Genomic DNA, 16963 nt, shown 5'->3' with positions numbered 1-16963 from the left:
AATCCTTTATTTGTTCCTCTGGCCCTGACAATGGGAAGTCACAAAGCCTCTTTCACCTCTTACCCAAGGTCATTGCGCAAGCACAAGCTTCAAGGAAAAACGTAAAGATAAGGTTAAAATCCCTAAGGAGGGGGTAATAACGTGCTGTTCAGAACTCTTCCACATCCTACTTTCTTTTCTGTTTGCCTCCGATTCCCAGCCTCTGCTGCCTATGCAGTATTTCATTTATCCTGATTCAGGTGTGAGAGATCAGTTTTCCTCTGGGCTCAGCTGAGACTTCGTTGGAATTTGAGGGGGAAGAACTGAAGGAAAAGAAAGCAAGTATGAGAGCAGAGAAACAGATAGGTTTACAAAACCCAGATTTTTTTGTATCCTAATCTCACCAAGGTTTAGCTACAGCCTAGTTAGATTGGCATGGTTAGTGGAGCTTACCCAGCTCCAGCTCTTTTTCCTGGCCTCCTCACTATCTGGCCTGATAGGGTGGAGGCTAGACTGAACTCCTCGGATTTCTGGCCCCACGTTCCTTTGGAACAAACTATCTCTGGTGGAATCTGGGGAAGGATTGTGGTTCCTCTGGCTTGCCTCTGTGTCTGTTCTCTGGGATCAGCTCTCTAACTGTCAGTTCCATCTTGGGCTCAACTGATTTTCCTTCATACATATCCCAGAATTTTTGGCCCAGTTTTGTTTCTCTGTCTTTCTAAGTTAAACACCCCCTCCCCTCTGAATTGCAAAGATTCTGCCCCTAATATTCATTTGGAATCAGCTCTAGCACTCCAGGTCATGTCTATGGCTCTGACCTTGGAAATTTTACTCTGGCTCTAATCCTGTCCTTTCTGCTTGGTTTGTCTCAAGTGGGTAGTTAGGACTGGGTTCACCTTTGGCTGTGACACAGCACAATTTCTTCATTTTACACCAAGTCAGCATCTGGGCTTCTCTCATGAGGCTTAGGTGGCCACTGTCCCCTAGAGCTTTGTCTCCCTCAAACGATGAGAAGCAGACCCCTTCTCTATTTCTGTTTGAAAATACACACCCTCTTTTGGAACAATCCAATTTCTTACTTGAGGATGGCCTCCTGTTTTCAGCTCAGCTGCCAAGCAGAGAAAATGATGTATTTTGAACCCAAACACTACAATTCAGCTACCATTTCCACCAATTTTTACCAAATTCTCAACACATCACTCACAGACCGGCACGCTTCCTGGAGCTGACTAACCCATACACGCACACACACACACACACACGCATGCACGCACGCACACACACACACAGAGTCCTGCTCACCAGCAAGGAAAGCAGAGTTTTTCCTACATCTAAACTTCTTTCCTTCAAAGATTTTAAACCCTTGAATAAGCAGTTTGAGAGCCCTAGTTTTCACACCAAACTGAGCTTCTAGAGGCTGATTACATAGGGGTCAAGCACACAGGCTTTGGAAGCAGGCCATGGGATTTGAATACGAGTTTAGATACTTACTAGCTAGTCAACTATTGGCAAATTATTAATCCACTTTGTGCCTTAGTTTCCCATCTGGAATATGGAGAGGAATAATAGCAACTACTTTTATGGCTATTCTGACAGTTAATTAATACCTGTAAAGCACATAGAACAGGGCCTGGTACATTGTAAGTGCTCAGTAAATGTTAGCCTGCATTATTACCACTATGCAGGTCTCTCGCTCTGTCTCTAAATATTGATTTGTCTGCGCTGGGTTTTAGTTGCAGCACGTGGGGTCTTTTGCTGTTGTGCATGGGCTTCTCTCTGGTTGTGGCAGGTGTGCTTAGCTGCTCCACAGCATGTGGGATCTTCTTTCTCCAGCTAGAGATGGGATCTGTGTCCCCTGCATTGGAGGGCAGATTCTTAACCACTGGACCACCGGGAAAGTCCCCCAGATCTCTCAGATAGACAAAGTTTTAAAAAGTAGTGGTTGATGTAGTGGTTTTTAGCAATAGGACTGGAGCTAAAATTTAAAGATGAGTTTTAAAGGTAACTTCAATGTTTCAATGAACAAAAATGTGAGAGAGGATCCTCACTTGGCATGCTGTGTAACCGTGTTTAAGTTTTAGGTACAGGAACCCTCCAACATTTCTGCTACATTATTTGTGCTAGTATTCACCTGTCCAAGAAAGTACCCACCTAAGTTATTTCTGTTTATGACTAGTTCTCCGTCCCTTGTTCAGTGTCAGTGGGCATGAGTGCTGCTGGACTATTTCATCACTCAGCACGCTGATTAAAATGTTGATCTTAAACCAATAATCCTTCTCAGGGGATAGATTCCAATAATACCTGTTACAAGAGACCCAATAACCCTGCTTACGGGATAGATCAGGTGGTCTTAGCCTTTTCCAAAACAAATTAGAATACATCCTTCATCAAAGCTCAAACTCAGATGAGAAAGTTTAGTTCCTTAGTGTGAGTAGATGCTAATGCAATAGGATCAGTAACAATGTTGAGCATTTTCCAGTATAAATATACCAGCCAAAATGTGAAAGACAGCACAGAATTGGTGTAGTTTCTCATTATAATGCTGACCATACTTATGCGAACAAATATGGAGTCAGGTCTCCACATGGAAAAGAATGAACATGCATATGAGAATTTCTTAGGGTCATTTAGCCGTCACTTCCACTTTTCCCCTTCAGATATCCCATGTTCTTTCCTAGAGCATCAGTACAGAATTTTTGGTCCAAAGATGATAGTTTTTCTCCCTCCCAAACTTCCTTATCCATCTCTATTTCAAACAACGGCATTCGATTAGACTCAAAAGACTTCTTTCTTTTTTTTCTTCGTATATTTCTTTTTTTTTCCTTCCTTCTTTCCTTTTTATAAACCTACGGATTTTACTGTGAAAACATTCAGTCTTTCATCAGTAAGTATCATGTTAGCTATAGGTATAAGTATATTCCCTTTTGGTCTTAGTTTATTGGTATTTCTATCATGAAAAGGTGTTGGATTTTGTTAATTGCTTTTTCAGTATCTCCTGAAATGATTGCATGAACATTATCCTTTATTCTACTAATGTAACATATTTCATTGACTGACTTTTTAATGTTAAAGCAATTTTACTTGCCTGAGATAAACTCTATTTGGTTTGGTGCATAATCTTCTCTATTCATTGCTAGATTCTGTTTACTGATATTCTATTAAGAATTTTTATGCCTATGTTTATGAGAAATATTAGTCTGTAGCTTTCTTGTGATGTGGCTTTACTATTAGGATAATGCTGGCTTTACAGTATGGTTTGGGGAAACGGTTCCTCCTCTGCTACTTGATGAAAGAATTCCTATATGACTGATGTTATTTCTATTGTAATGTTTGATAGACTCCAACAGTGAAGTATTCTGGGTCTAGGATTTTCTTTGTGGAAAGTTCTTAATAAAATTTCATTTATTTACTTGATATAGATCTCTTAATATTTTCTGTTTCTTCTTGAGACAGTTTTATTGTTATGAAGTTGTTTGTACTATTCCTTTTGATTTCTGTTGAGTCTCATTTTTGGTTTAGATAATTTGCATCTTCTCTTTTTTTTTTTTTCTTTGTCAGTCTAGCTGAAAGCTTATAGATTTTATGGATTGCATTAAAAAGTCTACTTTTAGTTTTCTTATTTTTTCTACTGTATCCTTATTTTCTATTTCATTTATTTCTGCTCTGATCTTTAGTATTTACTTCTATATATTTATATAGATCTGATTTGCTCTACTTTTTCTAACTTCTTAAGGTAAAAACTTAACATTATAGATTTTAGATCTTTCTTCCTTTTAATAGGAGCATATAATGCTATCTAAGCTTTGTCTTAGCTGCAGTCCATAAATTTTGACATGTTATATTTTCATATTTAGTTCAGTGTATTTTCTGGTTTTATTTGTAATTTCTTCCTTGACTCACTGTTACTTAAAAGTGTGTTTCTTAATTTCCAAATGTTGGAGATTCTCCAATTTTTTTTCCCTTTGTTGATTTACAATTTGATTCCATTGAGATCAGTGAACATAGTTTTTAATTTATTGAAACTTGCCTTATATTCCAGCATATAGTCTCTACTAGAGAAGGCTCCATGTCATTGAAAAAAACATCTATTCTGCTATTTGAATGGAGAGTCCTCTATATATCAATTGGTTGGTGGTTCTGTTCATGTCATCTATATCTTTACTAATTTTCTGTCTGCTCGGTTTATCAATTACTTTGAGAGAATTATTAAAATCTTTCACTACAACTATTTAATTGTCTATTTCTCCTTTCATTCTGTCAGTTTTTGCTTTATATATTTTGTGGCTGTTTTTAGCTGTTACCCATTTACAATTGTTAAATATATGACATGTCCCACTTGGCCTCAAGAAATCTTTTCTAAAGTATATTCAGTGCAGTTGCCATATAGTTTCTGTTTGCATTATTACCCTTTTCCATCCTTTACTGTTTACTTTAGAATCTTTGAATCTAAACTGTGTTACAAAGATATCCACACCTAGACAAAGAAAAAGAAAATCTTATCCATTTTTTTCTTCTACTGTTTAATATTTCACCTTTGTCTAGGTACAGGTACCTTTGTCTTTTTCTTGCTGCTGCTGCTGCTGCTGCTAAGTTGCTTCAGTCGTGTCTGACTCTAGCGACCCCATGGACTGCAGCCTACCAGGCTCCTCCATCCATGGGATTTTCTGGGCAAAAGTACTAGAGTGGGGTGACATTGCCTTCTCCGTGTCTTTTTCTTAGGATTATTTGTGCTTCTTGAATCTATATATATTTGTTTTTCATCAAATTTGAGTTTTTGGCCATTATTCTTTCAAATGTTTTTCAGAATCATTCACTCTTTCCTCTCTTTTTGGGTTCCTATTATATGTTTGGGATGTGAGAGTTGGACTGTGAAGAAAGCTGAGCGCAGAAGAATTGATGCTTTTGAACTGTGGTGTTGGAGAAGACTCTTGAGAGTCCCTTGGACTGCAAGGAGATCCAACCAGTCCATTCTGAAGGAGATCAACCCTGGGATTTCTTTGGAGGGAATGATGCTGAAGCTGAAACTCCAGTACTTTGGCCACCTCATGCGAAGGGTTGACTCATTGGAAAAGACTCTGATGCTGGGAGGGATTGGGAGCAGTAGGAGAAAGGGACGAGCGAGGATGAGATGGCTGGATGGCATCATGGACTCGATGGACATGAGTCTGAGTGAACCCCGGGAGATGGTGATGAATAGGGAGGCCTGGCATGCTGTGATTCATGGGGTCGCAAAGAGTTAAACACGACTGAGCAACTGAACTGAACTGATTATACGTTTAATGTTATCCCATAGGTCTTTGAGATTCTGTTCTTTTTTCCTGTTTTCTTTCTGTGTTTGTTTGTTTGTTTTTACTCTGTAGTTCAGATTGAACAATTTCTATAGCTCTATTTTGAGTTCACTGATGCTTCTTTCTGACATCCGAGATCTGCTGTTGAGCCCTATCTAGTAATTAAAAAAAATTTAGTGTGGCATTTTTCAATTCTAGAATCTTATTTTTTAAAAGTTTATATTTATATTGATAGTCTCAATTGCTGAGAGTAATATATTATATATACATATATAAAATTGTCAAAATAGATTTTTTAAATTATTTGTACTGCTGCTGCTACTGCTAAGTCACTTCAGTCGTGTCCGACTCTGTGCGACCCCAGAGACAGCAGCCCACCAGGCTCCCCCATCCCTGGGATTCTCCAGGCAAGAATACTGGAGTGGGTTGCCATTTCCTTCTCCAATGCATGAAAGTGAAAAGTGAAAGTGAAGTCGTTCAGTTGTGTCTGACTGCTAGCGACCCCATGGACTGCAGCTTACCAGGCTCCTCCATCCATGGGATTTTCCAGGCAAGAGTACTGGAATGGGGTGCCATTGCCTTCGTAAATTATTTGTATTTCTTTATAATAGTTGCTCTGAAGTCTTTTTCTTGATAAATCCAGCATTTGTGCTCCCTAACTGTCAGTTTCTACTGATTACTTTTTTTACTTCTCTGCTTCTTTGCATACCTTCTTCTTTTTTTGAAACTAGGTGTTTAACGAATATGAGGATATTGTAGCAAGCATGGATTTTGAGAGTTTTTGTTTGTTTGTATCTCCCCTAGACTTGAACTACAGATTTTGTCTTTTCCACAGTATGCAGCTGGTAGTATATCCACTGACATAGTTATTGCAATTTTTATTTCTTTCAGTCTAACCTCCTAGGGTTTACTCTTGTACCTTCGTGACTTAGTAGTCAGCCAGTGATTTGGACGGTGTTTGTTTTCAAACACTCCAAGCCTAAAAGGCTTCCACACTCTGCTGATCCATTTGTGTGGCAATTGGCAAGTGCATTCAGAGCTTAGCCAGCTGTCAAGTGTCCCTTGCCTTTTGTTTTCTACTGAGCTCTCTTCGTGTCTCTTTTGTGTGTGTGTATAGTTTCCCAGTTATCCAGGAAATAGGGAAGAATTTATTAAGCATACATAAGATGAGTATTCTTCAGTCCTGTCACATGGAGATGCAGAAAGAAGTAAAAAATCATAGAAGCATAGAAATTGATGGAATCTTAAAGAAGCATTCTTGGGAGAGTGAAAACTAGAAAATTACTAGTCAATAGAACTGAAAAGGGACCACTATGAGGTCAATTAATCAACTGTTTACAAGATGGTTTGTGTGTATCTCTTATGACCTACTGGTTCTTATACATAAAGTTCAAATTTTTTTACATGGTATAAAATGCCCTTTAAGATCTGGCTCAATGTCTTTTTATCAACCTCATTTTTCACTTCCCATTATTTTCAGTTCTGCACACAGTCCCACCCATCATTTCATATGCCTCAATTACTTCTTTTTATGCATTTCTAGTTGTCTGATCATTTAAGGCCCAGAGAAAATGTTATAAATTTTGTGTACCTTTCTGATTTCTGAAAGCCAAGTGTGCTCCTCCCTATGTGTTACAAACAAGAGAGAAAGAAAAGATGGTCAACGAATGGATGAGGTTTTGGCTCACTCTGGTACGGAGTGAGATTCAACTTACATCCTCATCTCCCTTCACACACCAAAATAAATAACCGAGAGACTAAAGAGGACATGTTTTTAAGTGAAATAGAAAAAAAAAAAGGTAAGAGGGATTTTGGTTAAATATGATACATTGAACAAAAGAAAGGACTTTTGTCTTTTCTCCTCAAAACTCACAGAAGTCACCCAGGTGCCTACAGGGAAGAGGTAACAAGTGAAACTTTCTCTGCCTATGAATTCCGTAAAGATTCAAGTGTGCAGTCTTCAGCAACCTTTGAAGCCAGAGGTTCAGGGTTGGGTTGAAAATAGAAGGGTTGTTTGAAAGGAGAAGTTAGCACACCCAGATGTCCTCCACCACTCTATGACTCCTCCCTCACTTGTGCAGAAAACTAGAGCAAAATTCACACTGGAGAAATTGAATCAGAGAGGCTTTGAATTCAAGAAAATGAGGCATCGATGAATGTGGGAGTGAGTCACCAACATATTGAAAAGGGCAGGTTTAGGGGGGTGTCAAATTGAAGCCTTAATAACAGTTAGTCCTATGTTTGTGCTGTGCTTAGTTTCTCAGTCGTGTCCGACTCTGTGTGACCCCATGGGCTGTAGCCCACCAGGTTCCTCTGTCCATAGGGATTCTCCAGGCAAGAATACTGGAGTGGGTTGTCATGCCCTCCTCCAGGGATAGAACCTAGGTCTCCCGCAAGTTCTTTACCTTCTGAGCCACTAGGGAAGCCCAAGAACACTGGAGTGGGTAGCCTAATCCCTTCTCCAGGGGAACTTCCCAACCCAGGGATCAAACCGGGGCCTCCTGTGTTGCAGGTGAATTCTCTACCAGCTGAGCGACCAGGGAAACCCAGTCCTGTGTCTATGAAACAACTATTCACCTATCTCTTCTGTCAATGGTGAGCCACTGCTGCAGACCAGCTTTGGCCCAGACCCTCTGACAAGCTTACACACTGTGGCCAGGCTGTGTCTTTCTGTGGTAGCCATGTTCTCTTTCAAGACATCTCGGATCTCTGCTCAATCCTTTGTTTATATGTTTCTCAGTCTTTCTTAGACTACAGACTGCTGCTGCTGCTGCTAAGTCGCTTCAGTCGTGTCCAACTCTGTGCGACCCTGTAGACGGCAGCCCACCAGGCTCCCCTGTCCCTGGGATTCTCCAGGCAAGAACACTGGAGTGGGTTGCCATTTCCTTCTCCAATGCATAGAAGTGAAAAGTGAAAGTGAAGCCGCTCAGTGGTGTCTGACTCTTCGCAACCCATGGACTGCAGCCCATCAGGGTCCTCTGTCCATGCGACTCTCCAGGCAAGATTACTGGAGTGGGTTGCCATTGCCTTCTCCTTGTACTTGCTACTTATGGATATTTGAGTCATCTCTAGCCTTGTTAATAGTTAACTACCTTTTATTACTTAACAATTCTTTATTTTAAATTTACCTTGCTCTAATTACTGGCATGGTTTCTGTCTCCTAATTGAACTCTGACTGCTATTAGATTCATATATCTGAGGTGGTCCCAGGAGACAGACCCAAAAAGATGAATTTGGGGATTGGGTAATATGTTGAGCATCTTGCCAATGGGAAATGGAATGAAGTAACTTACGATTAACTTCTCACCTATGGTTAATTAAATGCCAGTTGAACTAGGGTTGTTGGAGTCCTTGCAGTTATATTTGACTATCATAGACTATTCTGAGTACACTAGAGAGCTTACAGAAAGAAAATGACAATCTTAGGTTCTATAACTCTTAGTTAAAATCATGGTCTTAGAACCACAGAACTATGTCATCTTAAAAAGAATCTCAGTTCTTGTCACTACAGAGCTGATGTTGAAAATCAAACATAAAACTTAATATTGTGGGTTGCAGAATTATAGCATCAGTTAAATTCACAGCCTCACTAAGTATCCCATGTGAAAGTTAGAGTATTGATCAGGGCATTATGGTACCCTGAAACTTGAGATGAGAACATTTAGTTAGACTCAGATAAAACTGAGAGTCTAAGCCTCCCTTATGTCTGTAGACATAGCTTTCTATTTTATGTCTGAGATTACTAGTCCTCTTGTGCTAATCTCACTTCAGATATACACCTTGAAGGGGGATGTTCTTTCTTCTCAATACCTACCATAATCACTTCCTGTTTTCATTATACCTGCGACTGTGGTCAAATTTCACCACATTTCAAAGGGCTAAAACAATTACGGGAGATGACAACTTATACCCCAAACTAATCAAAGATATTATGAATATATTCCAGCAGAAACTAGGGAATGTATGTGGAAATGTATTCTAAAGGTGTTAGTCTAAAGAGGGAAGAATATAAAAATGGGCTAATTAAATTAATATGGGTGCACTTACTGGAGGTTTCAGGTTTAAAGTATTAATTCATGCAACTGTAGTTGCCTCTAGGAAACCTACCTTTTGGATTTACTGAAACTTGGACTGATTGGCGGCTGATGACAATGAGATTGAGATGTCTGAGCATCCCTGCATTATGTGTTGAAGGGAACCCAAAGGTTTATGGAGACAGGGAGCTTGGAGAGTGGGCTTATTATGTGTGACCTGCACACCTACCATTAAACTACAGTGCCATTTACAACTTGGCACATTTCCAGGGATACCTATCTCTCAGTTTGAATGCCCCTAGTTGTAGAGATTATTTCAAGAGACTGACTCTGAAGGGAAGGAATAAAATTGTAACTCAAGAGGAATACAGAGTCAAGAGATTTTTTTTTTTTTTAAGCCAACAGATCTAAGTATTTTAAAGAGGCAAGCAGAGGAACAGGGAGAGAAGATGAAAATCCAGGCAGGAGGTTATGTAAATACATCACAGCACATGTCTAAAACTGTGGCCCTGAATATCATCTATGAACATGGCAAGGTCATACTTCCAGGAATTAATCTGTTGTTTTCTGGTTTCCCCCCTTCCTTTCCATACTCTCATGGTATTGGATAGCCATGAGTTACCACTTAGTGAAGAGAAACAAATGCTCCAGGAAGGAAGCTGTGGACGCTTTACCTTCTAGGCCTTACGTGAGACTCTGGTTAGGGAAGACAGGGGAAAGAGTGCAAGAGGGAAACTAGGTTTGGAAAGATGAGGAAAAGAGAGTTTCAGCCTGTGAAAGGAGACTGGATACAGAGCAGAGTGCCACTGCCTCCTTCCCAGCGCTCCAACATCCTCTAGTCTTCTTTGCCTGTGGTCCGCTTACCCTGTAGTGTTCTCATGCCCTAGGAAGCCTCCTCCTCCGGATACCTTGTGATGGTGGTAGAGGTGCTGTGTCTCCTTCCCAACGTAGGATGAAAAGAACCAACTGAAAATTTCCTTATGCCCTGGGCTACAGTGGATATTGAGCCCTGCTGTTTTCATAGGTCATAGCTGTGTTTTGGATAGTGTTATGGTGGTTGTTGGACAGTTGCTAAGTTGTGTCCAACTCTTTGCAACCCCATGAACTTCAGCACGCCAGGCTTCCCTGTCCTTCACTATCTTCTGGAGTTTGCTCAAACTCATGTCCATTGAGTTGGTGATGCCATCCAACCATCTCATCTTGCCCTCAATCTTTCCCAGCATCAGGGTCTTTTCCAATGAGTCACCCCTTCACATCAAGTGGCCAAAGTATTGGCTAATCCTTCACACAGAAACAAGTTACTTGTTTTTTGAGTTCCTATCTGTAGGTTTTCAGTTTTTTGGTTGTTGTTGTTGTTATGGACTGAATGTTTGTGTCTACTCCACCATTAAATTTCTATGTTTAAACCTTACCCTTTGATGTGATGGTATTAGAAGACTGGGCTTTGGGAGGTAAGTAGAATTAGATAAGGTCAAGAGTGTGTAGCCCTGGTGAATGGGATAAGAGTCGTGAGAGATCTTGCTTTCTCCCTTGGCTCTCTCCTGTGAGGGAACAGTGAGAAACAACCATCTGCAACCCAGAGGAGGGCTCTCTCCAAAACCATGCTGATATCCTGACTTAGACTTCCAGTCTCCAGAACTGCGAGAACTTAATGTCTATTGCTTATTAGCCGCCCAGTCAATGATGTTCTGTTACAGCTGCTGCTGCTGCTGCTGCTAAGTAGTTTCAGTTGTGTCAGACTCTGTGCGACCCCATAGACGGCCTCCCATCAGGCTCCCCTGTCCCTGGGATTCTCCAGGCAAGAACACTGGAGTGGGTTGCCATTTCCTTCTCAAATGCATGAAACTGAAAAGTGAAAGGGAAGTCACTTAGTCGTGTCCAACTCTTAGCAACCTCATGGATTGCAGCCTACCAGGCTCCTCCGTCCATTAGATTTTTCCAGGCAAGAGTACTGGAGTGGGGTGCCCTTGCCTTCTCCATCTGTTATAGCAGCCTGCACTAACAGAGACATTTTGGAAGCAGTGATTGTAAGCCTGGTGACTGGGCTCAGGAGGTAAAACTTGAAACAGCTAACTTATGAGAATTATGACTTTTGTCTCTTGACACATAACCACGTAATGGACTCACAAAATGGACTTACAAAATAAACTTACAAAAATTTACATAAATCTTGGAGGTGAATAGAGCTATTAATTAAGCATACAGATATTTAACATATGCAAATACTTTTTTTTGTTATGTATTACATTTGAAGTAAGACTAATGGCCTATATAGAGACACACAAAAGCAACATAAAACTTACAAATACACGCAAATGTATGTGAATTATTTTTTAATTAAATTCCTTTATTTTTAATTGAAGGATAATAGCCTTACAGTATTGCATTGGTTTCTACCAAACATCAGCATGAATCAGCCATGGGTTTACATGTGTCCCCTCCCACCTGAACATCCCTCCCACCTTCCTTCCCATCACACATCTAAATGTGAATTATATATTTGCAAATATTGTACCATTTCAAACACAGTCTTCAAAGACCTAATTCAGTTCAGTTGCTCAGTCGCATCCAACTCTGCGACACCATGGACTGCAGCACGCCAGGTTTCTCGGTCCATCGCTAACTCCCAGAGCATGCTCAAACTCATGTCTGTTGAGTCGGTGATGTCATCCAACCACATCATCCTCTGTTGTCCCTTTCTTCTCCCGCATCAGGGTCTTTTCTAAGGAGTCAGTTCTTTGCATCAGGTGGCCAAATTATTGGAGCTTCAGCTTCACCATCAGTCCTTCCAATGAATATTCAGGAATGATTTCCTTTAGGATGAACTGGTTGGATCTCCCTGCAATCCAAGGGACTCTCAAGAATCTTTTCCAATACCACAGTTCAAAAGCAACAATTTTTTGGTGCTCAGCTTTCTTTATGATTCAACTCTCACATCCAAACATGAATACTGGGAAAAACCATAGCTTTGTCTAGATGGACCTTTGTTAGCAACGTAATGTCTCTGCTTTATAATACACTGTCTAGGTTTGCCATAGCTTTTCTTCCAAGCAGCAAACGTCTTTTAATTTCATGGCTGTAGTCACCATCTGCAGTGATTTTGAAGCCCAAGAAAATAAAGTCTGTCACTGTTTCCACTTTTTTCCCATCTATTTCCCATGAAGTGATGGGACCAGATGCCATGATATTTGTTTTTTGAATGTTGAGTTTTCAGCGAGCTTTTTCACTCTCCTCTTTGACTTTCATCAAAAGGCTCTGTAGTTCCTCTTCGCTTTGTGACATGAGGGTGGTATCATCTGCATATCTGAGGTTATTGATATTTCTCCCAACAATCAGGTTTCCAGCTTGTGCTTCATCCAGCCCAGCATTTTGCATGATGTACTCTGAATAGAAGTTAAATAAGCAAGGTGACAATATATAACCTTGACATACTCCTTTCTCAATTTTTTTTATTAATTCTTTTTATTTTTAACCATTTATCATCATGTGTACATCCTTTCCCAATTTTGAACCAGTCTGTTGTTTCATTGTTCCATATCTGGTTCTAACTATTGCTTCTTGACCTGCATACAGAATTCTCAGGAGGCAGTTAAGTGGTCTGGTATTCTCAACTCTTTAAGAATTTTCCAGTTTGTTGTGATCCATAGAATCAAAGACTTTAGCATAGTCAAGGAAGCAGAAATAGATGATTTTCTGGAATTGCCTTGGTTTTCCTATGATCCAGTGGATGCTGGCACTTTGATATCTGGTTCCTCTGCCTTTTCTAAATCCAGCTTGTTCATCTGGAACTTGTTGGTTCATGTACTGTTGAAGCCTATCCTGAAGAATTTTGAGCATTACCTTGCTACTTAACTTAGTATGAAAATTTCTAGTTCTATAATGCTGTTACAAATGGCATCCTTTCTTTCTTTTTTATGGCTGAGTAGTACTCCATTGTATATGTATACTACATCTTATTATCCATTCCTTGTCAATAGACATTTAGATCACTTCCATCCTTGGCTGTTGTAAACAAGGCTCCTATGAACATTGGGATGCATGTATCTTTTTAAATTAGAGCTTTCTCTGGATATATGCCCAGGAGGGGGATTGTTGAATCACATGGTAATTCTATTTTTAGTGTTTTAAGAAACCTCCATACTGTTCTCCATAGAGGCTGTACCAACTTACATTTCTACCAACAGTGTAGGAGGGTTCCCTTAAAGATTTTTTTAATCACGGCCATTCCAACCAATATGAGGCTGTGTTGTTGTTGTTCAGTCACCCAGTCATGTCCGACTCTTTGTGACCCCATGGAGTGCAGCACACCAGGCCTCCCAGTCCCTCAACATCTCCTGAAGTTTGCCCAATTTCATGTCCATTGCATCGGTGATGCCATCCAGCCATTTCATCCTCTGATGCCCTCTTCTCCTTCACCCTCTATCTTTTCCAGCATCAGAGACTTTTCCAATGAGTCAGCTCTTTGCATCAGATGACCAAAATACGGGAAGTTCAGCTTCAGCATCAGTCCTTCCAATGAGTATTCAGGGTTGATTTCCCTTAAGATTGACTGGTTTGATCTCCTTGCTATTCAAGGGACTTTCAGGAGTCTTCCCCAGCATCATAGTTCAAAGGCATCAATTCTTTGGCATTCAGCCTTCTTTACAGTCCAGCTCTCACAATCATACATGACCACTGGGAAGACCATAGCCTGACTATACGGACTTTCGTCAACATAGCAATGTCTCTGCTTTTCAATACACTGTCTAGGTTTGTCATAGCTTTCTTGCCAAGAAGCAAACATTTTCTGATTTCATAGCTGCAGTCACCATCCACAGTGATTTTAGAGCCCAAGAAGAGGAAGACTGTCACTGTTTCTATCTTTTTCCCTTCTATTTTCCATGAAGTAATGGGAACAGATGCCATGATCATAGTTTTTTCATATTTGGTTTTAAGCTGACTCTTTCACTCTCCTCCTTCACCCTCATCAAGAGGCTTTTTAGTTCCTCTTCACTTTCTGCTATTAGAGAGGTATTATCTGCATATCTGAGGTTGTTGATATTTCTCCTGCCTGTATTGATTCCATCTTGTAACTCATAAGGTGTAACCTCATATCTTTTTTTTTAATAAAAGGACAAAAAGATATGAGGTTATACTTTTTGTAATTTTGATGTGCATTTCTTTCATAATTAGCAATGTTAAGTATCTTTTTATGTGCTTATTGGCATGTGTATTTCTTCTTTGAAGAAATGTCTGTTTAGGTCTTTTGCCCATTTTTTGTTAGGTTTTTGGGGTTTTTTGTTATTGAGCTGTATAGGTTATTTGTATACTTTGGAAATTAAACCTTTGTTGGTCACACTGCTTGCAAATATTTTCTTCTAAAAGAGTTTGAACTTTACAGAAATATTTGAATATAAATGTCACAGTTTTATATACAAGTGTGAAAATACAAAAAAGTACTCCTGAAGAGATAAAAATAGTCAACTACACATTAAGCCATTTAATACATGTTCACACTGAAAAGGAGTAACTGTGATATCAATTCTTATCTTCTATGAACCTTGACAAACAGCCTCTTGGATGGCATAATAGTTTTTCTTACAATTTTAGGAAAATATTTTCATTAACTTTATTTTTTATATTTTGGCTGTGCTGGGTCTTCCTTGCAGTTCACAAGCTCTCTAGCTGCAGTGCATAGGCTTAAGTGCCCTGAGACACATGGGATCTCAGTTCCCCAATCAGGGGTTGAACCTGAGTCCCCTGCATTGAAAGGCAAATTCTTAGCCACTGGACTAGCAGGACCACCACCTTCATTAACTTTAGGAAGAAATATTCTGTTCCATACTTGGGTCTGCACAAATAAATGAAAAGCTCTGGCATAAATGAAGGCAAATATGAAATTATTTTTTCCTTATTTTTAACTGCGTTACAAGACAACGGATTATCTAAAGGACAAATCGGTTGTGTCAGCATATTTTTGGTAGCATACGTAAAATATAAGGTATGATAACTATAGCACAAAGAATGGAAGGATAGAATTGGAAATGTACTGATGTAAGGCCCTTATCCAACATACGAAGCACCATAATATTTGAAGGTAGACTGTGATGCTTTAAAGATGCATATTTGAACTGTGAGGTAACTGCTAAAATTTAAAAAAATGAGGTGCAAATAGAAAGCCAATTGTGGAGATAAAATGGAGTCATAAAAACACTCACTCCAAATGAAAGGGAAAGAGACGGAACAAATACAACATTATAAAATAAGATGATAGATTTAATCCAATAACATCAATAACTACATTAAAATCAAAGTCTAAACATACCCATTAAATCGCAAAAATTGATGCTTGAATAAAATGAAAAGATTGAATAAAACTAATACCCCATACTACCCAATACTATCCAATACCCAATAATACCCAATACCGTCTACAAGAAACTCACTTAAATGTAAAGACATGTCAAAAAATTAAATCTCAGTGACTGAATGGACCATTTCATCCAAAAGCATCAGAAAACACATTCTTTTCAAGTGTATCTGGAATGTTCTCCAGGATACATCATATACTAGTCCACAAAACATCTTAGTATATTTAAGAAGACTGAAATCTTATCAGTTATCTTTTCTGAACACAATGCTATAAAAGTAGAAATCAACTATGAGGAAACTGGAAAACAACAGATACATGGAGGCTAAACAACGTGCTACTAAAGAACCAAAGAGTGACTGAAGAAATCAAAGAGGAAAAAAAAATTTTAATGCCTGGAGACAAATGACAATGAAAACAGAATAGGCCAAAAATCTATGAATTTCAGCAAAAGCAGTTCTGAGAGGAAAGTTTATAGCAATACAAGCTTATCTCAGGAAACAAGAAAAATTTCAAGAAACTTACACTTAAGAAACTGAGAAACAGAGGAACAAACAAAACCCAAAGTTAATAGGAGAGAAATAACAAAGAGCAGAGCAGAAATCAAACAAGCTAGAAATAGAAAAGTTCAATGATACCAAGAGCTGGTTCTTTAAAATTATACACAGAATTGATAAATTTATAGCTAGACTTCTCAAGAAAAAAAGGGAAAGGGTTTAAATCAATATAATTAGAAATGAAAAAGGAGAAGCTACAACCAACACCACAGAAATACAAAGAATCATACAAGATTACTATGAACAACTCTATGCCAATAAAATGGACAACCTAGAAGAAACAGACAAATTCCTAAAAATGTACAATCTCCCAAGACTGAACCAAGAAGAAATAAAAAATATGAACAGACCAATTACCTGTGATAAAACTGAATTAACAATAAAGAAATTCCCAAAAACCAAAAGTTAAAGACCAGACGAATTCTACCAAATATTTAGAAAATAATTAACACCAATCCTTCTAAAACTATTCCAAAAAACCTCAGAGGATGACATTCTTCCATATTCATTCAATGAGGCCTGTAACAAAAACCAAAGATTCACACATACACACAAAAGTATAGGCCAATATCACTGATGAACACTGTGTATACAAGATGAATTAAAGACAGTTGAAGATGTGAAACCATAAAACTTCTTGGAGAAAATATAGGCAGTATACTTTTTGACATTAGTCTTAGCAATATTTTTGTTTAATATATATCTCCCCAGCCAAGGGAAACAAAAGCAAAAATAAGTAAATAGGGTTACATCAAA

Source organism: Capra hircus, chromosome 15 (assembly GCF_001704415.2).
Source record: "Capra hircus breed San Clemente chromosome 15, ASM170441v1, whole genome shotgun sequence".
Taxonomy (NCBI): domain Eukaryota; kingdom Metazoa; phylum Chordata; class Mammalia; order Artiodactyla; family Bovidae; genus Capra; species Capra hircus.
This window is presented reverse-complemented; position numbering follows the sequence as displayed.